We start from the raw sequence: 24,541 nt of genomic DNA on the forward strand, positions 1-24,541 counted from the left end.
ACCAAACACATGAAAACACTTATGTCATCCAGGGATCACCAAAAGAGTTACTATTCAACTAATATTCTTGAAGAAATACTTAACTCCAAGTAAACTCATTTTCCCATCCAGTCATCTTATGAGTTGTGATTAGAAAAGGACAATCACACGAACAGAGCTGTAAAGACACCATTATAAAAATGATACAATTACCAGGAACCCTATAATGACAGTCTCCCAAACAGAAGTATTGGGACAAAGACCATAGTGTTACTCAGTTATGCCTTCTTGGGGACTGCCCCTGATTGCCTCTAGCTGCAATTCCTGCCAGACTAGGTAGTAAGAAGGGTAGGAGTTGTCAGAAAGATACCAACTGTCTCCACTGTCTCTAACAACAGCATCCTTAAATTGGGCAGTGGCAATTTTTTTAAAAGGAAGGGAACACTTTGTTTCTAATATAAGACCCTACATAAAATGCCCAACGCATGAAATAAATATGAATGAGTTTTTTCTGGTAAAATGAGGAGTGGGGGATTGCAGAGTACTTCTAACCATGTAACCCTGCACAGGGCCAGAGAAGTGGATCTAAAACATTTAGATAAACACAAACAAACAAAAAAACCCCACAGCATCTTAATCCAGATGAACAAATTATTATTATTATTATTTTGCACAGGCTCCAGACACGCAGGCTCAGCGGCCATGGCTCACGGGCCCAGCCACTCCGCGGCATATAGGATCTTCCCGGACCAGGGCACGAACCCGTGTCCCCCGCATCGGCAGGCGGACTCTCAACCAGTGCGCCACCAGGGAAGCCCCGAACAAGTTATTTTCATTAAGGTTTAGAGTTGTGTCTTGTGTGTGGTATGCTGGTATAATTTTGCTACGTTAGCCTACTGCTTTCCTGCTGTGTGCTTGAAATGTGAATGCTACTAAAAGTTGGGTGAGGGCTCTTATGAAGGCCTAAACTGTTTTCAAGTTGCTTTGGGGGGTGGTGAAGTCTGATGTCACAGGAGCTAGAGACTTCCTTGAAAGAGTCATAAAGGGTCAGGGACCAGGAGTGAAAGGACCACAGTTGGGATAGGGAAAATTCAGTGATTGCATTTACCACACCAGGCAGAGTAAACTCACAATTCCAATCTAACTTATCATTAAAGTGACCCATAATTTATTGCAAAATTGAGCACGCTTCTGAGACTGAAAGGAGTTCAATTGCTAATCGCTCCAGGAAACAGGTGCAACTTGTGGATACCCTATCCATCACCATGCCTTGCCCCAAGCACACCCTCATATGTACCCACATCTCTTCATGACTCTCTTGATCTTTTCACTTGATCTGAACACCTTTGCATCCTCTTATGTCAATACTGAAATTGGACTCTGTACCACTAGAATGCTTTCTTTTCTGTAGTTAATACTATGGTCAATTATCAAGAGTTGTCTGAATGAATCATGGACCAAAAGTCTTTCTCTCAATAATAAAAAAGCTGGTCAAGCAATATATTCAATGATAGCTGTAAAAAGCTTCATAAAATGAAGACATTCTGAGGTCAAATAGAATTTGTGTTCTCCAGAATAAGCACTTGGAAATCTCTGCACTCAGATTCAGGCTTTCAGAGAAGGGAGACTAAGACGTTGGACCATCTATTAAACTCATTAAATTATACCCAAGCCTCTTTGGCTCAGCGGACCCTGAATGCATGGCTTTGCTTGATTGCTTTACAGAAACTCTTGGCACTTATTTAGTTATATAATAAGTGTGATTTGGGGTGGGGGGATGCCTTTGATATTGCTTCCATGAGAAATTTTCAATTCTCTTCTCCAAACAACAACAAAAGTCCATTTCTTGAGAATTTTAATTTTATTTACTCTATTGTTCACTGCCTAAAATCTCAGGTTTACATGGTGGAGCAAAATCCCCATAGTTTCCAGAACTTTGGGTTTCAAGTTGCAGTGTTCTTTTTGCCATACTTATGAGGAAATATAATCTAATTATTTTAGCTGGGGTAAATTGCAAATTACTTCATAAAATTAAGGATTCCCTAACTTTGATAAGACTTAAATTTTACAATGGATTTTTGCATGTGTTATTTCAATTTTTACAACAAGCCCATAATACGGGTCACTTTTATGTCATTTTAGGGCTGAGAAAAATGAAGCTCTAATGGACTGAGCGGCTTGCCCCAGATTACATGGTCTGCAAATGTCAGAGCTAGACTTGCACCCAATGGATTTGTATCCACTTCACTCTCACAACACCACCATGGCCTCCTAACACTCAAGATAAATGACAACACCTGAATTCTGAATGAGCGGATGCACTTAGACTCAATAAATGGAAGTCCCCCCTAATCTCTGGATTAGGCTCAAACTACAAACGATTATCCTCTCCCTAATTCTTCTGTCTCTTCTTTCCTTTGAATTCTATCATTTTCTCTGGCATTTTCTTGACTACTTACTCCACAGCAGTATAAAGGAGTCCCATCTGGATGTCATCAGTTTGGGAACTTTCAGCCTACAATGCATATCTTCTAGCTTGGGGAAGCCCTCATAGACAATTAAACAAGTTAAAAAAAAATCTATTTAGAGAGAAAGCTCCTTTCACTATATAACCCTTTCCTCTGCAACACTTTTTCTAAAGGAACTTAGCACATTCAAAGTTCCTTGCATAAAAGTTCCTTTTGATTGTCTATTTTTCTCCAAAACAAAGGACACAGTGCAATAATACAGTGGCTCTTAAGCAATACATTAATTCAGTCAGTCTGTGGTATTATTAATCTTGATAGTTTAGTGTATTTCAAACAGATCATCTGCACCAGAATAACCTGGAAATTTGCTTAAAGTGCAATTCTTGGGCTCAATTCAAGATTAACAAATCAAAATATCTGGCAGAGGAGCTGTGGAATCTGCATTTTAAACATAGACCCAGGGAGTGGCCTGGTGTATAGTGGTTAGGATTCTGGGCTTTCCCTGCCATGGCCCAGGTTCAGTCTCTGGTTGGGGAAGTGAGATCCCGCAAGCCGTGCTGCATGGCCAAAAAAACCCCAAAAAATAGACCTGAGTGATTCTCGGGTCAAAGTCTGAGAACAGCTAAGGAGCCAAGGCCATGCAGGTACAAGGTGCAGCCACCACAGACTTCTCCTAGAGCTTGGAAATCATGGCACCGAGACTCGGACCTTCTGAGGAAAGTGACTGGGATGTTGGACCATGCATTAAACTCATTACAGCTGGTGAGCCTCAATGGGATTATAGTTCAAATCCAATGGGCAGATGAGGAAACTGAAGTCCACAGAGGATAAGTAATTAAGGAAAAGTTTTTTCCAATATTATTCACAGTGCCAAACAAAACAACGATTCAAGTGTCTGCTGTTTGTTTTTTTGTTTCTTTGTTTTGCGGTACGCGGGCCTCTCACTGTTGTGGCCTCTCCTGTTGCGGAGCACAGGCTCCGGACGCGCAGGCTCAGCGGCCCCAGCCGCTCCGCAGCATGTGGGATCTTCCCGGACAGGGGCACGAACCCGTGTCCCCTGCATCGGCAGGCGGATTCTCAAGCACTGCGCCACCAGGGAAGCCCATGTGGCTGCTGTTTTTAAATATCTGTGGGTGCTCGGCACTCCTCCCAGGCAGTCTCCCGCCACATCTCATATTATATAGACTTGTATCTTCTTATTATATAGACTTGTATCTTATTATATAGACTTGTATCTTATTATATAGACTTTTGTATCTTATTATATAGACTTGTATCTTATTATATAGACTTTTGTATCTTATTATATAGACTTGTATCTTATTATATAGACTTGTATCTTATTATATAGACTTTTGTATCTTATTATATAGACTTGTATCTTATTATATAGACTTGTATCTTATTATATAGACTTTTGTATCTTATTATATAGACTTGTATCTTATTATATAGACTTGTATCTTATTATATAGACTTTTGTATCTTATTATATAGACTTTTGTATCTTATTATGTAGACTTGTATCTTCTTATATAGACTTTTGTATCTTATTATATAGACTTTTGTATCTTATTATATAGACTTGTATCTTATTATATAGACTTTTGTATCTTATTATATAGACTTGTATCTTATTATATAGACTTTTGTATCTTACAAGTGTTCAGTTTAGATGCAGATGATTCATTGACATAATTTTGTATTCTATAGATATTTAGTCAAACGTTTGTTAAAATTTATTAATTTGATTCAGCAGTTTTCCTTCAAGATATGAAATCTCTCTTTTTAAAATCACAAACGTTTCATGGTACCATGAAAAGGTTATAGGCCCCAGGCACTGTGCTTATGGTGTCCAATGGATTAAAGAGCCCTGGCATCCTGTATGACCTTGCAGACCAGCCGTTTACTACAGTGTAACTGACTGGCAGGCTGCGTCTTACAGACCAGTTCTCAAATTTTCAGTTTCAGAAATGGCTTAATCAGTTCACGTAAAAGTGATCAGGCAAATGATACTGACAAGAGATGGAGCGGTAAACCAGAAACATGATGGGATAATTGACAATGAAAAACACAATAATCAACCATTTCCAATGTTCATGTCATCATTGTGCCATATAATCATCTCTGGAGGGAAAATGACTTAAGTAACTTAGGTATGGGAGTCAGACTATGAGTCATTCCTATACATCTGAGACTGAAGCAGGTTTGTCTCTTTGGTTACCTCCCTCTACTAAGGAGTATCTGGCTGTATTGGTCATCTAGGATAACACTTGCCAACATTTTACTTGGTAATCCTGGGCTGTATAATGAGTGTACGGTTAGTTGTATACAAACCTAAAAAACTCTTTTCCAAAGTGGGTGCACAACTTTGCATTTCTCTCAGTATTGTATGACAGTTCCAGTTATTCCAAATCCTTGTCTGCCCTTGCTATTGTCAGTCTTTTAAATAATTATAGCCATTCTAGTAGGTGTATGACAGAATCTCATTTTTATTTTAATTTGCATGTCACTAATGAGATTATCTTTTCATGTGCTTATCTGCCATTTGTATCTCTCCTATTGTGAACTCAAATCTTTTGGTCATATTTGCCCAGTATTTTGTGGTATTCAACAAGCACATTCTGTAGTTTTGCTATATCTATTCCTAAATTTTTCTTTTTTGATTTTTGGAGCTATTGTAAATGGTACTTTAAAAAAAGTTTTCAGTACATTTCTACTATGTAGAAAGATGATTCAGTTATGTGTGTTGACCTGGTATCTTATCCTGTGACTTCCCATATGAGTACTAGAAATGTTTTTGTACATTCCTTGAGATTTTTATTGTAGACAATCATGCCTTGTGCAAATAGGGACAGTTTTATTTCTTATTTTTCAATCGGTATGCTACCTTCCTATATCTGTCTGTCTGTCTAACTATCTATCTATCTATATCTAATCTGTCTTGCCTTATTGTACTGGCTAAGACTTCCAGTACTATGGTCAATAGGAATGGTAAGAGTGGCCATGCCTGCCTTGCTTTTGATTACTTTATTTTTTCAGTTTTAAAATTTCACCTTGGTCCTTCTTTATATCTTCTATTTCCTTGCTGAGGTTATTTTTCCATTTCTTTCCAGAATGTTCACAATAGCTGGTTGGGATATTTGTTTAGTAGCTGCTTTCAAGTCTTCCTCAGATCCTTCCAACATCTGTGTCACGTTAGCATTGACATCTGTTGATTTTCCTTCCCTGTGAAAGTTGAAATTGTCTTGCTTCTTCACATATTGAACAATTTTAGGTTGTGTCCTGGATATTTTTAATATTATGTTCCAAGATTCTATGTCTCATTTAAATCCTGTGGAGAATGTTGACATTTTTGTGTCAGTAGGCAGTTGACCTGGTTACTTTCAGGCCTCAGGGTCCAACCTGCTTTCTGTGGATGGGTTCTAATGTCAGCTCTATTGTCAAAGTCTTTACAGTTCTATTCACATTATCCCATTTGTATGCCGCCTGATTGTTAATTGGAGACATGAGCATGATTGAATGAAGTGAAGAAAAAGAAACGGGTATTTCTGTACTCTTTCTGCTCCTTGAGGCAGAAGTAGAAGTTTTCTTCTGAAGATGTGCCATCTGGTCCTCAGTTCCTAATTCTGGATTTCATGCTGCATTGCCTTCAGGCTGGAAGATACCAAAGGGCAAACGGTGAATTAACTGCTTTTTTGGTGGTACCTAGAATTCTGGTCTTCTTCTCCAATTTGCCTAGTACTATTTACTTTTCAGAGTCCTCAAATAGATTTTCCATGCCTTTTCCCAGTTTTTATAGTTGCATTTAGCAGAGGAGAGAGAGTGGCATGTACTTATTCCATTTTGCCTGGAACTGGAATCCTCTTTGCCTTTCTACATCCATTGATTTTTTTAACAGCTTTATTGATATATAAGTTGCATACCATAAAATTCACCAATTTAAAGTGTAAAATTCAATGATTTTTTGTATATTTGCAGAGTTGTGTAACCACCACCACAATCAATTTTAGAAAAGTTTCATCATCCCCCAAAGAAATCCCATATCCATTAGCAGTAATTTATCCCATGTCCTCAATCTTTCCAGGCCTAGTCCCAGGCAATCTACATTCTGCTTCTATAAATTTTCCTATTCTGAATATTTCATATAAATGTAATCATTCAATATAGTCTTTTGTTATTGGCTTCTTTCATTATCATAATATTTTCAAGAGTCATCCATGTTGTAGCATATATTGGTACATCATTTTTTTATTGCTGGGTAATTTTCTATTGTAGGGATATAAGCCCTTTTATTTATGTTTTCATCACTTCATGGATATTTAGGTTGTTTCTACTTATTCGTTATTGCAAATAATGCTGCTATGAGCATTCCTGTACAACTTTTCAGGTAAACATATATTTTAATTTCTTTTGGGTATATACCTATGAGTGGAACTGCTGGATCATATGGTACCCCTATGTTAATATTTTGAAAAACTCCCAAACTCATTTCCAAAGCAAGTGCATTATTTTACAATCTCATCAGCATTATGTAAGTGTGCCAGTTTCTGCACGTCCTCACCAACACTTGTTAGCATCTACCTTTTAAAAAAATTGTAGCCATAGATTTGGGTATAAAGTTGTATATTGTAAAGTTGTATATCAATAACAAAGTTGTTGTTTTTATTCTCATTTCCCTGATGGCCAGTGGTTTCTTTTGTTGAGGATATTTTCATGTCATCATACACCTTAAGAAATTTCTGTTCAAATCTTTTGCTCATGGTCACTTGTCTTTTTATTATTGTGAGCATTCTTTATATATTCTAGATACAAATCCTTTATCAGATAAGTGATTAGCAATTTTTTCTCCATTCTATAGGTTGTATTTTCATTTTTGTGGTGTCCTCTGAAGCACAAAAAAATTTAGTTTTGATGAACTTACCTATTTTTTCTTCAGTTGCTTGTACTTTTAATGTCATATCTAAGAAAACATTACCTAACCCAAGGTCATGATGCACTTACATCTATGTTTCATTCTAAGACTATAAAGTTTTAGCTCAGGCTTCCCTGGTGGCGCAGTGGTTGAGAATCTGCCTGCTAATGCAGGGGACACGGGTGCGAGCCCTGGTCTGGGAGGATCCCACATGCCGCGGAGCAACTAGTCCCGTGAGCCACAACTACTGAGCCTGCGCGTCTGGAGCCTGTGCTCCGCAACAAGAGAGGCCACGAAAGTGAGAGGCCCGCGCACCGCGATGAAGAGTGGCCTCTGCTTGCCACAACTAGAGAAAGCCCTCGCACAGAAACGAAGACCCAACACAGCAAAAATAAATTAATTAATTAATAAACTCCTACCCCCAACATCTTAAAAAAAAAAAGTTTTAGCTCTTACATTGAGGTCTTTGAACCATTTTGAGTTAATTTTTGTATATGTTATAAAGTAGGAGTCCAATTTTATTGATTTGCATATGATATCCAGTTGTTGCAACGCTATTTGTTGAAAAGATTATTTTCCCCCCCATTGAATGGTATTGGCATCCTTGCCAAAGATCAGTTGACTGTAAATGTGAGGATTTATTTCTGTACTCTCAATTCTATTCCATTGATCTATTCTATCCTTCTGTGTCCATCCTTATGCTAGTACCACCCTGTCTTTATTACTGTAACTTTGTAATAAGTTTTGAAATCAGGAAATGAGAGTTCTCCAATGTTGTTCTTTTTCATACTTTTTGGTCTATTTTAGGTCCCTTGAATTTACACACAAATTTTAGGATCATCTTGTTAATTTTTGCAAAAAAAGCCAGCCATAATTTTGTTTGCATTGAATCCATAGATCGATCTAGGGAATATTACCACTTTAACAGCATTAAGTCTTCTGAACAAAGAACTTGGGATGTCTTTCCGCTTATTTAGGTCTTCTTTAATTTCTTTAAGTAATGTTTTATAGTTTTTCAGAGTTTTATAGTTTTTCATTTCTTTTGTTAAATTTATTCCTAAGTATTTTTTTATGCTTTTGTAAACGGGACTTTTCTTCTTACTTTCATTTTTGCATGGTTCCATTGAATTTTAACTTCAAGCACTATATTTTTAATTCTTGAAAATCCTGTTTATATATATTTTTTTCATATTGATCTAATCATTCATGCTTTAATATCTTTTTTTTAACATAATAAAAGATCAGATCTGGAACCATCAGATACAGAACTTATTCTGTATCTGATTATTTCAATATCTGAAGTCACTTCAAGTATGTTTTTCTCACTTGTTTTCTTCTATGTCTCTCTTGTGGAGATTTCTTTCCTCCTTTGATTAGTTCCTCGGAACTTTAATTGCAGGAATGATGTAAGGCTTGGTTTGAAAGTGTTCAGAGAGCATGTGGTTTGCTTCTGCTATATCCTTGGGAACACTGCCCACCCTTGATCACTTGGAAATAAATTTTACCACACAGGAAGTATGTATCCTTACACCACACCTACCTGAATATTAGGAATTTTCTGGGGAAACCTGTGTTTCCTCTGACACTCAGAGTCAAATCTGAGATAAGTTTGCTAGCTCTCTCCCTTCAAATGGTGACGGTCTTCTATTTTATCCTATTACTGAGGTTAACATCCTTTATAAGTTCTAGCTTTATGTGACCAAAAAGTATTGGAAAAGACTTGTCTAAATCCCCACTCTGCTCAAAGCTCCAGATTTTGTATGTGGCTCTTTAAATCCCAAATTCTCAGCCCCCAGGGATTGGCAAATACCATGGACAAACACCCGATTCCAGCACTTACATGCCACTCTAAATTCACACTTTCTTATCATTTTTGCCCTTCTTAATATTTGTACTTTTCTGCCAGCTCAACCATGCATTATAAAATACTTAAAACTATACAGCAATTTTCCTTTCTTCTGAACACTTAGTCTGCAATATTGCGTGCAATGGAATTTAATTAATGTCTTTTTAATTCCACTCCAGTGAGGGTAGGGAATTTGATTCTGGTTCTAGCCGCATGACCTTTGGTTAGTCTTTCATTCTCTCTGTGCCTCCATCTATGAAAAATGAAGAGGTTGGGCTAAATTATCTTTATGGGACCCTTTCAGCTGTAAATGTCCATGACTCTTAGATGCAATAATTCCTAACTGTACAGGAACTTCAATAGTTATTAATCACATTCAAGGAGTTATTTTACATCAGCAGGGATGAGATTGTTCTACTCCAAAGTATAGTTTTTCTCTGACCTGAGTGGCTCATTCCTTTTCTCTCCGATAGTGGGAGTTCTTCTTATACTGGGGCCTGCACACCTGATTGATTACTATTGTAATTCCACTTTAAAATATTAGAAGAGTAAAACAAAATACACCAAAGTAAAAAATTGGTTTTTTTCTTCCCTTGGATTTTAATAGTACCCATAAGAGGTGAAATAACAATGTTTTATCCTTGAAAGTAAGACATTCCATAACTACTGTTCACGCCGTTAAAATTTTTTTAAGATATGGTTTGGATTTCTTTAAAAGTGTTGGCCCTAGAAATTCCCCTAAAATTTCAGGTAACGTTCAGAGATAACTATATATTTAGCAGCTTCATCACTTTCAAAGCCCTTCAGAAAAAAAAAAACAACCCATAAATCGGCAACAGGCATGGAAAAGGAAAAATCTTCTTGAAGCAAACTGTTTACTACTAAAAACCCATGAATCATAGAGAACAAGATAAACCAAAAGTGAGTTTTCCTTCTGACATTTGAAGTTGCAGGAGCACCTCTGTGGCCTTGAGGAGATGAAATGCACTGAGACGGTATAAAATACATTATTCCGTTGCTTGCTACATAATGTGATTTAAATAGTTTTTCCTTCCATTATCCTCGGCTCGTGGGCACTTAAGTTGAGGCAGATTTATGAGTATTTCATAATTAACAAGTGTTCTTCCCTGGCAAAGAAAGCAGCCTAATTTGGGGGGAGGGGGGAGTCTTTCTGTCCCCACTGAGCTTCTCCATCAACACCTTTGCTTCCCTCCAGTCTGTGACTCCATTAACTTTAAAAGCAAATTAGAATCTAGTCTCTTTAACTGTACTTGCTTCATTCAAATCAAAAGGCATTTAATTAGTTTGCTTCTAGGATATATTAGTGCAATAACAGCATCTAGTATAAACAGTATAACAGGATGGTCTAAGACTTCGTGGGTTCAGAAACAGACTTTGAACCTGAATTATGGTCAATGCCTAAAGGACATTCCAGACAAAGTCTATGAGTCTAAGCTACATTCGTAAGACTGTCACCCATTTATAAAGCCTTAAAAGACCCATTTGGCCATGTTTGGCGAGGCAATGGGTCAGTCCCGTGACAAAAGTAAAAGTTTGAAAGTTCTCTTCTCCAAGGTGGTTTTGGCAGAGTCTGTTTATTTTCAGCTAATATGAGGAGCTCCTGAAGGAAGTGATTTATCTACTTTTCCTACCCTGCTTCCAATTTGCCCACGCCTGGTACTCCAGGCCCCAAGGTCCCCTTGTTGTGCTGGCAGGGACACACCTGCAAAGTGTGAGAATGAGATGGAGAGGGCTTCTGACTGTCGTGATCTTGCTGTGCTCTGTTCCCACACCTCGTGGTCACTTGGGAGGAAGCCCATGGGCATTTCTTAAATTCCATTTCTCTTTGCCCAGCTTTAGAAAGCATGATATACACCCTGCTGTGTGTTTCACGGGATGGTTTAGTGATACAGAAACCAAGAAAAGAAAGCATTTCCAGAGAAAGGAGTGGGTAACTACACTGAATGCTGTTGAGAGAACAGAGAAGAGCCCTTTGGATTTGACAGCATGGATGAAGTCATTGGTGACCTTTGAAGAGAGTAGAGGGGAAAAACATTTGACTGGTATGAGCTAAGGAGAGATGGAAAGTGGAGACCATGTGTAGAGATAACTCTGGTAATTCTTCTGTAAAGAATAACAGGAACTAGTGATGTACCCAGAGAGGATTGCGGGGGTCAAGGAAGTGCTCCTAAGAAGGGAAATATCAGAGACGTTTGTGTGCAGGTGAGGATAATCCAGTGGATATTAACAATGTATTTCCTTTGCTAGGAACTTAACCTAAGAATGTAATCAGAAATGTGAACAAAGAGGAATGTACAAAAATGTTCATTTTATGTCTATTTAAATTAGTGAAAAAAATTGTATAAGTACATATAAAAGTGGGAAAGAAATGTGACAAAATGTCAACAGCAGTTATCCATGGTTGATGAAATTATGAATAAGTACTATTTTCTCCTTCATCGCCTATTTTCTAAATTTTCAACGTGAGAACATATTTCTCTTAAAATAAGTTTAAGTAAAACATTTTCTTCTTAAACATGTGAATGTGTCAAAAGCCCCATTAGATATGTGCAGATATTATTCCTCATGATAACATCTCCTAAACACAGTCTGATTAACGAAAAGGAAATTCTTATTTGTGGATGAAAGCACAGAATACCTAGAAAAGACATATGTTTATAAGAATTTCAAATGTTTTTATATTCTCCATTTTAAGACGAGAATATTTATTTCCAAACCTAACATATAATTTTAAAGATGGAAAAATAAAACTTGCAGGTAATATTTATTTTTACAAAAAGGGAACTGCTTACCGTCTACTAGACCTGCAAGCATTCCATATGAATACACAATTCAATCAAATGGATTTATATGCATTTACAAAAATTGCATTAAGTGTATAAATTGTGGTCAAATAAAATGCCTCTTGGTAAGTTAAGTGTGTAAACCAAATGTTTAAGAAATACTTCTGTTGGGGCTTCCCTGGTGGCGCAGTGGTTGAGAGTCCACCTGCCGATGCAGGGGTCACGGGTTCGAGCCCCGGTCCGGGAAGATCCCACATGCCGCGGAGCGGCTGGGCCCGTGAGCCATGGCCGCTGAGCCTGCGCGTCCTGAGCCTGTGCTCTGCAACGGAAGAGGCCACAACAGTGAGAGGCCCGCGTACCGCAAAAAAAAAAAAAAAAAAAAAAAAAAAGAAATACTTCTGTTAATATCTTAAGTGTAATAATTCTACCATGTGCAGGTTGTCCAGCTTAAAACTCATAATTAGAATCTAGTCAAGCAGATGACGAAACAGATGCCTAGAATACCAATGTGTAGTTTATCCTGGTATATAATTAATTTATGATACACTCTGCTTTGAAAATTTTGAAATAAGCCCATATATATTTCAAAAAGTCATTTCTATTGTAAGTGGTTTCACAAACAACACAATTTTATACTTAATTTAATTTTCATTATTATCTTCTGGAACAACTGTTTTTTTCCCTGAAATATTAAAGAAGAAAGACGTTATATTAGGTATATAATTTACAACAACAGCAGGATCTGCTACTTTATTTTTTATAAAGTATTATTTATTTTCTTGTATTTTAAAAAATTCACAAGACATTGAATTCATTAGTGAAATATTTTTCCCGTCTTCAAAGCACTGACTTTATTTTTGAAATTCTGGTTATGTCCAAATTTATAACATGTATCCTTTATTTTTATGAGCATCAATTTCAAGTATGATAGCTAAAAACCAAACAAATATCTTTATAATGTAAAAACAAAATCTGAAACATTTCAAAAGACTGCTATAAAGAAATAACACAATAGACTGTGACCTTATTAATACTGCTTGACTACCAAGCACCCGGAAGGTCTCACTGGACTTTAAGCTCCTTCTTATATCTTTAATAATAATCACAATCATTTTTTGAATGTTAGGAGGTTCACTGTGGCTCCACAGAAATGCTGATGGTACATGGAGAGGCCATTTATCTCCATCGTTACTACATTTCTTTCTTTCTGTGAGGTCTCTAGTTTTTACTTTATTTTGACATTTCTTTTGATTTTGACACTGTCCATTGGTTTCCTCTGTGCATCTCAACCTCTTTCTTCAATTATGGAAGACCTACCCTTGGCAAGGTTTTATGCCATTGTTTTTACACAGATGCCTTTGGAAAGTTTTAAAAATCAGATTATTTCAGGTGCTTTGATAATTTTTGATCAAGGATCGATTATATGTTAATGAAATGCAGTGAAAAGAACATATAATTTTGAACTGTGAGACGTGGGGTTGATAATCCTTTGTCTGTCGCTTAATAGTTATGTGACTAGAAATAACCCACAGCCTTTCTGAGCTCTGGTTTCCACATCTTAAAGCGATAAAAATAGTTATTTCAAGGCTTATAGTGAATGAGGTACACAAAAGATAAAGTGCTTTGTACAGTGAGATACTAACGCTATTGTTATTTTAAGACTGTAATCGTTCTGACTTTGTCTCTCTTTACTCCTAGTTGTCTCCGAGGCTTTCCACATCTATAATTGAATCTGCTATTTTCTCTTTGTTAAAATTAAAGTTTATGCTAAAACCTAAATGCAACCATGCTCTGGAGCCCACAAATTAGCACATTATTCTTTCCCAGTTTATCTATAGGGCACAGGCACGGTTCTAGGCAGAGGAGCATGCAATGCGGCATGCTTAACTTTAAACAATGGAATGACAGGGGTAAATTAGAAAACTGTTAAGAAGAGCTAGTAAGAACGAGACCAATTTTCATTTTATTTCAAAGTTCTTTGAGGCTGCTCTAATCATTCTGCTACAAATCTGTAAACACAACAGACAATGAATGTTTCCAGATAAAATAATCCAAAGGAACAGGCCAAGAGAGCCAGATAACTTAGAGGCTTTAGAAGTCCTAACAGCTAAGTGTCTTTGAATTCTACTATTGTACACGTTTCCAAATGATTGGAGTAATATACATTACTCCATTATGGGCATATAATGAAAGTATTCTCTTTACCAAGAAATTGCAGAAATTATGCAAGCTCTTTAACATAAGCTTGCTAGGTCTAGAAGTGCCGTATGGATTTTGAGCACACAAAACAGCCACTACCCTACCCCTAATCTCTGCTGTCATTGAACCTACAGTAAATATTATGTTAGATAATAATAAGTTCCAGGGAGAAAAATAAAATCAGGGTGGAGAGTAAACTGTGCATAAGAGGGAGATTTTTTATTTATTTATTTGCTTGTTTGTTTGGTACTTTAATTAGGGTGGCCAGAAAAAGTACACTTGAGAAAAGATGAAGGAGGTGGTGAGGGAGCAGACGGGGCAGATCAAGCGGGGAAGCGTCTTCCAGATGGAGGGAGCAGCAAGTGTTAAAGTTCTGAGGTCAAGTGTGTTTGCCTGGCACATTTGAGCATCGGCAAGGAGATGAGTGTCCTGGAGTGGAGTAAGTAAGTGGGAAGGTTGCTGGAGCTGTACATGTATCCTGTAGGGCTTTACAGAACGTCGTAAGGTCACTGGTTTCTCTTCTGAGAGAAAAGATGAACAAACATGGAGGGTACCAAGCAGAGGAGTGACATGGCCTGACTTAATCTGAACAGGATCACTCTGGCTGCTGTGTGGGAATAGACGGGAGGAGAGCAGGGGCCAAAGCAAGGGGAACAGTTAGAAGGCTATTGCAAGAAGTGATGAAAAGCCTGGACCAGGCTAGCGATTCTGAGATTACCTGAAAGTGTCATCACAATCATCCAAGATGGTGGACAGAGAGGACAGTAGACATTCAATTCGGAAATGCCTATATTTATAATATAGGAAGAAGAGGAATTCGCAGAGAAAACCAGACATACTCTCAGCGTTCCACGAGGTCTGAGTCTCTGCTAGACTTCTAAAGCAGGAAGAAGGACCAAGAAGTTATTATATGCTCATGAGGCAGCAAGGCAAGAATACCTGCTCTCATCACTTATGTTCAGTATTGTACTAGATGCTCTACCCAGAGTAATAACACTAGAAAAAGAAACAAAAGACATGCCATTTGGAAAAGAAAAATAAAACTTTTTTTATTCTCAGATAACATGACCATTTATGTAAAAAATCCAAGGGAACCTACCACACACACACACACACACACACACACACACACAATACACACAGATTACTAGAACTAATATGTGAGTTTAGCAAGGTTACAGGATACAAGATCAATATAAAAAATAGTCATATTTCTTTATAATATTAATGAATGATTAGAAACTGAAATTTTAAAAAATCTACAATAACAATGCAAATATGAAATATTTAGATAAAATTTTACAAAAATTTGCAAAAGGCCTGTACATTGAGAACTACAAAGACAGTGATAATGAAGAGTTTTTAAAAATAGAAATAAATGGAGAGATACACCCTGCTCATAAATTTAGACTCAATATTTGTAAAATGTCAAAATTTCCCAAGTTAATCTACACATTCAAGGAAATACAGCTGGCTTTAGGAGGAGGAGGAATAGAAACTGATAAACTCATTCTAGCATTTCAATGGAACTACAAGGACCTAGAATAACCATAACAACTTTGAAAAAGAAGAACGAAATTGGGGGATTTATACTACCTGAATTCAAGACTTGCTGTAAAGCAACAGTAAAGGCAGTTTGGTACTGGCATAGATATAGACATATAAGTCAATGGAATAGAATAGATAGTTCAGAAATAGATTCACACGTAATTGACCAATTAGTTTTCTTTTTTGGTTTTTTTTTTGCGGTACGCGGGCCTCTCACTGCTGTGGCCTCTCCCGTTGCGGAGCACAGGCTCTGGACGTGCAGGCTCAGCGGCCATGGCTCATGGGCCTAGCCGCTCCGCGGCATGTGGGATCTTCCCGGACCGGGACACGAACCCACGTCCCCTGCATCGGCAGGCGGACTCTCAACCACTGCGCCACCAGGGAAGCCCCAATTGGTTTTCTTTTTCTTTCTAATATAAACATATCTTTATTTGCCCTCAATATTATTTTTATTGAGTTATAACTGACACACAGCATTACATCAGTTTCAGATGCACAACATGATGATTCAATATTTGTACATATTATGAAATGATCACTACAATAAATCTAGTTAACATCCACAGCATACAGAGTTGCAGAACATTTTCTTTTGTTGAGAACATTTAAGACGTACCCTCTTCGCAACTTGTAAATATGCAATACAGTATTATCAACTATAGTTGTCATGCTATACATTACATCCCCAAGATTTATTTACTTATTTTATAACTGGAAGTTTGTACCTTTTGACCCCCTTTGCCCACTCCCCTGCCTCTCATCTCTGACAACCACTAATCTGTTCTCTGTATGAATGAGCTTGCTGGTTTTCGTATTTGTTCTTAGTTTTCACATATAAGTAAGATCGTATGGTATTTGTCTTTCTCTCTCTGACTTACTTTGCATAATGCCCTTTAGGTGCCCAACTGATTTTCAACAAAGATGTCATGGAGAAAGGATAATCTTTTCAATAAATGGTATTGGCAAAGCTGATTATTTATACGTAAAAATGATGAACTTTGACCTTTACCTCAGACCACATACAAAAATTAACTTGAAATGGATCATAGATCCAAGTGTAAAAGTGACAACTACAAAACTTCTAGAAGAAAACGGAGGAGAAAACCTTAATGACCTTACATTTTGCGAAAATTTCTTAAAGAAAACACAGAAAGTATGAACCCTGAAAGAACAAGTTGATAAACTGGACATAATTTAAGGATTTTGTCCTTCAAAAGACAATGTAAAGAAAATGAAAAGGCAAGCCACATACTGAGAGAATTATTTGCAAAGCATATATTTGATTAAAAAAAAAATCTGTGCAGATTCATAAAGAACCCTTGCTACTCAATATTAAAACAACTTTGATAACATAAAACAGGCAAAAAGTTGACACTTCACCAAAGATAAAATTACCAGATATAAGTACAAGAAAAGATGGTCAATGTCATTAGTTATTAGAGAAATGCAAATTAAAGCCGCAGTGAGATACCACTGCATATAAAATTGTATCGCTAAAATGAAAGGAACTGACAATGACAAACGTTGTAGAACATGAGTAGCAAATCAGGCTCTCCTCCATCACCAGTGGGATATAAAGGTATATGGTCACTTTAGAAGGCAGTTCCTTATGGTCACTATATGACCCAGCAATCCCCTTCCAGGTATTTATCCAAAAAGAAATGAAAGCATAGCATCAATCCACACAGAGATTTGTGCTCAAATGTTCACCACAGCAATATTCATGAAAACCAGGAACTGGAAAGAACCCAAAACGTCCATCAATCGTTAAATGGACAAATGGCGGTACATTCTTAATGATAAATTACTACTCAATAATAAAAAGGCACTAATTACAGGTTCACACCACATGGTTGAATCTCAACACATTTTGCTAAGTGAAAGAAGTCACACACAGAAGACCGCATAGCTTGAATTCCATTCATAAGAAATTTTACAAAAGGCAAAATCCATGATCCAAAGCATATCAGTGGTTGCCTGGAGCTGGGACAGGAGTAGGGATTGACTGCAAAGGGGAAAGAAGAACTTCTGGGGGTGAGAGAAATGTTCTGTATCTTAATTGTTGTGCTGGTTCAGGGTGGTATGTGTATGACAAAATTCATAGAACCATACAATTCGAATGAGTGAATGTCACTGGATGTAAATTGTACCTAATTAAAGCTAATTTAAAAATTTAAACAGAAAGGAAATCCCACAAATGTATAAAAGAAGGTGGCAAAAGTTGGACTAAACGATATTACTTATCACAATAAATCATTCTGTCTTTCCCCCCTACTACGGCAATACTAAAAGCAGAATCTTAGCTTGGGTAATTAATGTTTCCTCTATTCATTAAACAATTATTTGTCACAAGGTTTATTGAAAATTAATTGCTGACCAAGAAGGCAAGCCAGGACTTTGAGTTTGGGGCTCTCTTGATCAAAGAGGGGATATGGCAAAGGGAACGGTGGGAAGAGGTAGGATGGGAAACATATTTGTTTGGTGGCAGATTCTCGCAGTGGTAAAGACTCGCCACCCTCTGGAATGCCAGGAAGTGGTGGTGAACCCCATTGGGAGATTTTGTATTTAGCTGGGGCCTGAGCACACCCCGGGCTGAGCTTGGCATTACAGATGTCACCTTCAGATGGCTCCCAGGACCCTGGAGGAGGACACACAGCCAGGGTGGACTGAAGGCTGTAGCTTTTCTCCAGTTTCTTGGCGTGCAGAAGCCTCAGTGTTCTTGCACCTGGACTTGGGAGATGAGAGCATCACGAAAAATGTTTTATCCTGCCTGCTACCTCTGGCTCATGGGAGTGGCCAGATTTGATTTGATTTTGAGAAACCAAGGAATGGATATTTCACTTTCTTGGAAATTGTGGAGCAATTTCTACCTGTTGTACATTTACAGATACCTACTGCATCCCTGGGATGCTGGATAAAGACTAAAAATGGATAATAATAAATAGCCCCCCACCTCCATCCTCAAGAAGCTCAAAGCTCATGGGGAATACAGCTGCATAAATAGATAATGTACAGCACAGTGATAGAGATTACTGTGGGGTACTGTGGGAACACAAAATAACAGGGGTTCCCTTCTGTGGCTACATTTATTTTAATTTTATTTATTTTTTTATACAGCAGTTTCTTATTAGTTATCTATTTTATACATATTAGTGTATATATGTCAATCCCAATCTCCCAATTCATCCCCCCGACTTTCCCCCCTTGGGGTCCATACGTTTGTTCTCTACATCTGTGTCTCTATTTCTGCCCTGCAAACTGGTTCATCTGTACCATTTTTCTAGGTTCCACATATATGCGTTAATATACGATATTTGTTTTTCTCTTTCTGACTTACTTCACTCTGTACGACAGTCTCTAGATCCATCCACATCTCTACAAATGACCCAATTTCGTTCCTTTATATGGCTGAGTAATAGTCCATTGTATATATGTGCCACATCTTCTTTATCCATTCATCTGTTGATGGGCATTTAGGTTGCTTCCATGACCTGGCTATTGTAAATAGAACATTGGGGTGCATGTGTCTTTTTGAATTATCGTCTTCTCTGGGTATATGCCCAGTAGTGGGTGTGGCTACACTTAAAAAAATTATGTATTGCTTTTTAAATTTTTATTTATTATTATTTTATCATTTTTGGCCCTGCAGCATGTGGGATCTCAGTTCCCCTACCAGAGATTGAACCCGTGCCCCCTGCAATGGGAGCTTGGCGTCTTAACACTGGACCTCCAGGGACGTCCCTGTGGCTAGCCTTTAAAAGCAGGAGGGACCCCGGCCTAAATTTTAGTTCAGATGTCAAGACTGATAATGCCACACACACCTTGAGAGGGTATGAAAAAGTTTATTACTTACATAATTGAGCTCTCTGGAGAGGGGAGGCTCCTCTAGCAGATCGGAAATGGCTTGAGAGAGGAAGGAAAGGAAACTAACTCCGGGTTTTTATTGTGGCTGAGGGTTGGAGCCTCGGGCAGAATTCCTGTGAGCAGACGGGGTTTGTGTGGTCTGAATCTTTCACTGGATCCAAAGGAAGGCACAGCGGCTCTTTCTTATCAACTTGCCCGGATGTGGCACACAAAGGGGAGCAGGGTGAGGCTTAAAAGCTGTCGCAGTCAAACATCAAAACTGGAGTCTGACTCTTTATTGTAGTCCGTCACCCAGTTTTAAAGGAATAGGGTCCTCTAAAGGTTAGGAAGCTTTCCTGGAGAAGGTAATGCCAGAGATAATATGAATATTGGGAAAGGAGTATTTACGGACTCACTATTTATCTTTTGTGTCTGCTTGTAAATATATTAAAATTGCAAACAAATGGAAAAATACAGTAAAGTATAAAACAGAAATAAAAACTCACTCATAAACTCATCATCCTAAAATAACCACAGTGACCATTTTTGTGCATTTCCTTCCCGTATGGATTAGTTTGATTATTAGAAAAATATTATAAAAAAATAATAACATATTTTTTCTGGTGTGTTTTCAGTGCATTTACCTTTTTCCTCAGTGAAGTCGTGGTATAATTGTTACTCTCAAACTTCTTTATAGGAAAGTTAACACTTCTATTCAATTTTGCTTATGATCTCTGGTGGTGCTTTTAGCCTATTCTGTTTTTTTAAACATGGCAGAAACTGAACCTACTGTATTTTTTAAAAAGTTGTCAAATCTATGTTTCTTTGTTAGAGAAGTGTTATCTTTACCACATGTATTTCCATTTTGCTGTCGAGAAACTGCTGGAATTCCAACTTGACCTTTCCTCTTCTATGCCTGTAGGATAGCTAAGAATCACCACAGGACCAAACGGTTCTATACCGTTCCACAAAAAATACATGTGTATTTGGAAATCCACAGTCTCTTAACACTTTTGTCTTTCAGGTGCTTAAGGAACTTGTCAAATTCAAAGGCAGAACAACATGTTTAAAAGATTTCAAGGAGGGGCTTCCCTGGTGGCACAGCGGTTGAGAATCTGCCTGCCAATGCAGGGGACACGGGTTCGAGCCCTGGTCTGGGAAGATCGCACATACCGCGGAGCAACTAGGCCCGTGAGCCACAACTACTGAGCCTGCGCGTCTGGAGCCTGTGCTCCGCAACAAGACAGCCCGTGATAGAGAGAGGCCCGCGCACCGCAATGAAGAGTGGCCCCTGCTCACCACAACTAGAGAAAGCCCTCGCACGGAAACGAAGACCCAACACAGCCAAAAATAAATAAATAAATAAATTAAAAAAAAAAAAAGATTTCAAGGAGGTTTGATGATAACGCTTCCGAAGACAGGTAGGTAGGCTCTACTAACCCCGGCAACTCTCGCCTTTTCAAATTCCTTACTGTTCTACCTCAAAGTATTTTTCATTGCCACAACTTAGGAACAAATAAGAAAAAGAATTCTCTGTCATGTCTTGCTTGTTGCCTGTTCTTTCTTGGTCACATTTATTTTGCTGTGTTCTCTTTAGTGAATATCAACCCACATAGTCAGTTCCATTATAAAATGAGTGAAGTTAGCTCTATCACAAGGCAAAGGCGGTCATGGCCTTGGGCTCTGCAAAAAAACCCTCAAATGTGCAAGGACCTTCAACAACCTTGGTCCTCAAGGTGGTCCCCAGCAAATCCCCTTATGGCTTGTCAAAAGAAGGCTGACTTTGAATCATGGAAATACGTGAACATTTTTCCACTTCATTTACATCAGAGACATTTGTGTGAAGTATACAATATACATGTACACAGGTGACAAGTTTTTTTAAAGGGGGCAATGCAGTTTGGACTCTTTGTGGAGTCATCGAGCAGAATGTTTTCTGATATTTATGCAGAACACAACGACTGAAACATTTACTATTGGGCCTTTACAGCAAAAGTTTGTTGATACTTGCCCCAGTCCTACATGTTCACACGGAAAGAACTGTTTATTTATGCCAAAATTTGTTAAAAATTAGTAGTTAGTGTGGCATTGTAAGTAAATAGATTAAAAAGTAAGTTATTGGTAGTCACTGACTCATAAAATAATGAGATTATACCCATTGCAAAATTGTCTAGAAACGGAGAATATTATTTCTGGGCAGGACATGGGAATCAGACGGTACAAAAAACAAAGAAAGTGACTTTGGAAGAAAGCATGTGGCCTTATTCTTCAGGCCTCATTAGTTCCTGCACTTGAACTATATTGTGAGAAAAATAAGCATAAGACCTACTTCAACTTCATCAACAGATATTAAGTGAACTTGGCCTGGTGCGAAATATACAAAGCTATAAAAGTCAAATTTTTCTCTCAAGAAGTTAATATTAACACTATTATTATTAATAATAATTATACTAACAACAGCAGTGATAATAATATTCACCAACATTTGTGGCACTCTTACTATGTGCCAAAAACCATTCTAAGCACTTTATCTGACTTATCTAAATTAGTCCTCCCAGCAGCCCTATGAAGTAGGTACTGCAAGATCATCTCATTTTAAAGAGGAAATCCCATGTCTTCAAGAGATTCGATAACTTGTCCAAGGCCACGCAGCTACAAAGATTCAGGGTCAGGACACTAAACCAGGCAGTGTAGCTAAAAGCTCAGATACTTTTCCATCCTGTACCCCACTTCCCCAAAGATTCCAGTCCTGCATAGTAGGTGCTCTGGTGAAGGGTCCATAATAAAACCCTGTGGGACACAGGGAACTCTACTTAATGTACTGTGGTGTCCTAAATGGGAGGAAAATCCAAAAGGGAGGGGATATATGTATATGTATGGCTGATTCATTTTGCTGTGCAGTAGAAGCTAACACAACATTGTAAAGCAACTAGACTCCAATAAAAATTAATAAAAACAAACAAACAAACCAAAACCAAAACCCTGTGGGAGACTGGGATTACTGGAGAGGCCTCCCCAGAGAGCTGACTCCAGAATGATAATGAGATTTTGTGGTAGTGTGGGAAGATACATTGCAACCTTCCCAAGTAAGTTTTAACTGCAGATACTAAAGCTCTTTGGGCCACAGGCTTATCTCTACTTAGTCTCTGAACAAGCCCTGTTCAATTTGGAGGGTAAATAGGAGGATAGCAGCCTCCCTCTTTCCACCCCTTCTGTCCTAAGCCCAGGTTAGAAACACCGAGCTGAAGTTTCCTCTCCTTCCCTTCAATTCCCCTGTGTTTCCAGAAGTATTCTGAAAAAACAGAGCTGCATCCTTAGATCCTTGTTTCGTCTCTCCATTATGTGCTCTGCACCCACCATGTTTTTAACCTTTCCACCCTCCCAGTGATGAATAACAGTTTGCCTCCAAGGCCCTGGCATCACAAATAACATTGCAATGAACATCCTTATAGACCTTTGCGAGAACTGGGGTGGAATACGTATGCTGAGGTGCAATTGCTAAATCTTTGGGCCAGTCTGTACCCTGCCTCCCAGGAATGCGTGATATCTTCTGTATACCAATATATAAACCTAATACTGATATACAGTATAGATATTACACCTGGCATTTTCCAGCTTATGCTTCACTTTGTCATCAACATATCCAGTCTAAAACTACAAGTCAGATAGCTCATCACTACCTGTACCTGCCGGCTCAGCTGCTCAGCGTGGAGCCGGCTGGGCACCTGGAGCTCTTCATTCTTACAACCAGCTGAGGACTTATTTCTGTGTTTAGGCCTCCGTGCTTCCCATTGTGCGCAGGGGCTCCGGGCAGTGAGTGAGTGTCTTTTACGTCCAGAGGGCCTTTCACAGCCCCTGGCACAGCGGTACTGAGTACAGTGTTGTTGACTCAAACAAATGGAGAACAGAGCATGAAGAGCCAGTTTGGGAGGAAAGATGGTTCTACTGGGGGCAGATGGAACTACATGATCAATCTGATTGGTAGTGAGACATTCATGTACACTTGTCCTTCAGGAAATCTAGAACTTTGGATTTAAAACACAACAGAGAGTGTGGGAGCCAAGCTGCAGCTGTAGCTGTTGAGTCATGACCAGTGCTTCAGGGAACTGCGCGTAGAGAAGTATATTGAGAGGACATGGAATACCGGTTTATTTAGCAATCGGTGAAAGATGGTCGTCTGCAAAACTGGGGCCAGAGGACGAGGCTCAGTAAGACAAGTTTAGCAGCCGGAAGAAATCGGTGCAGTGTTAGCAAGGTCACGGGAATGACAGGAAGGACCAGTGTCCCATACTGCAAGGCACTAGGGTTAAAATGAGACTAAGCAGGGGCTGCTGGATCTGAAAATTCGTGTTTTACTGGGGTCTTTAAAGCCCATTATTTTGTACTGTTATGAAGAAGCATAAGACATTTTTTCTTCTAATCTACAGAGCATATTTTGAACTTCCTCTTGTCTTAACTTGATTACAGGATACTTGAAAAATCTATATGAAAGGGAAATTTAGAATGGGATATTATTACAGAAAAAGTGGAATTTTACTAAAAGAAGTCATGTTAAAATATTTTGCTTATAGATTACTCTGTACTGTACGGGATGCTTTTTAAAAAACCACTAGCTGATTCCTGTGGCTCATAATACCAGGTAAGAATTCCCTTGAAAGTGTTGGAGCTCTGTGTATTTCAGTACGCGGGCCTCTCACTGTTGTGGCCTCTCCCGTTGCGGAGCACAGGCTCCGGACGCACAGGCTCAGCGGCCATGGCTCACGGGCCCAGCCGCTCCGCGGCATGTGGGATCTTCCCGGACCGGGACACGAACCCGCGTCCCCTGAATCGGCAGGCGGACTCTCTACTACTGCGCCACCAGGGAAGCACCGCTCTGTGTATTTTTTAAAAAGGCACAACCCTGCGTCTTTCTACCACACACTAACATTGACACCATTTG

This window comes from Delphinapterus leucas, chromosome 12 (genome assembly GCF_059928025.1).
Source record: "Delphinapterus leucas isolate spDelLeu-1000000601 "Yukka" chromosome 12, BTC_Dleu_Yukka2, whole genome shotgun sequence".
NCBI classification, from domain to species: domain Eukaryota; kingdom Metazoa; phylum Chordata; class Mammalia; order Artiodactyla; family Monodontidae; genus Delphinapterus; species Delphinapterus leucas.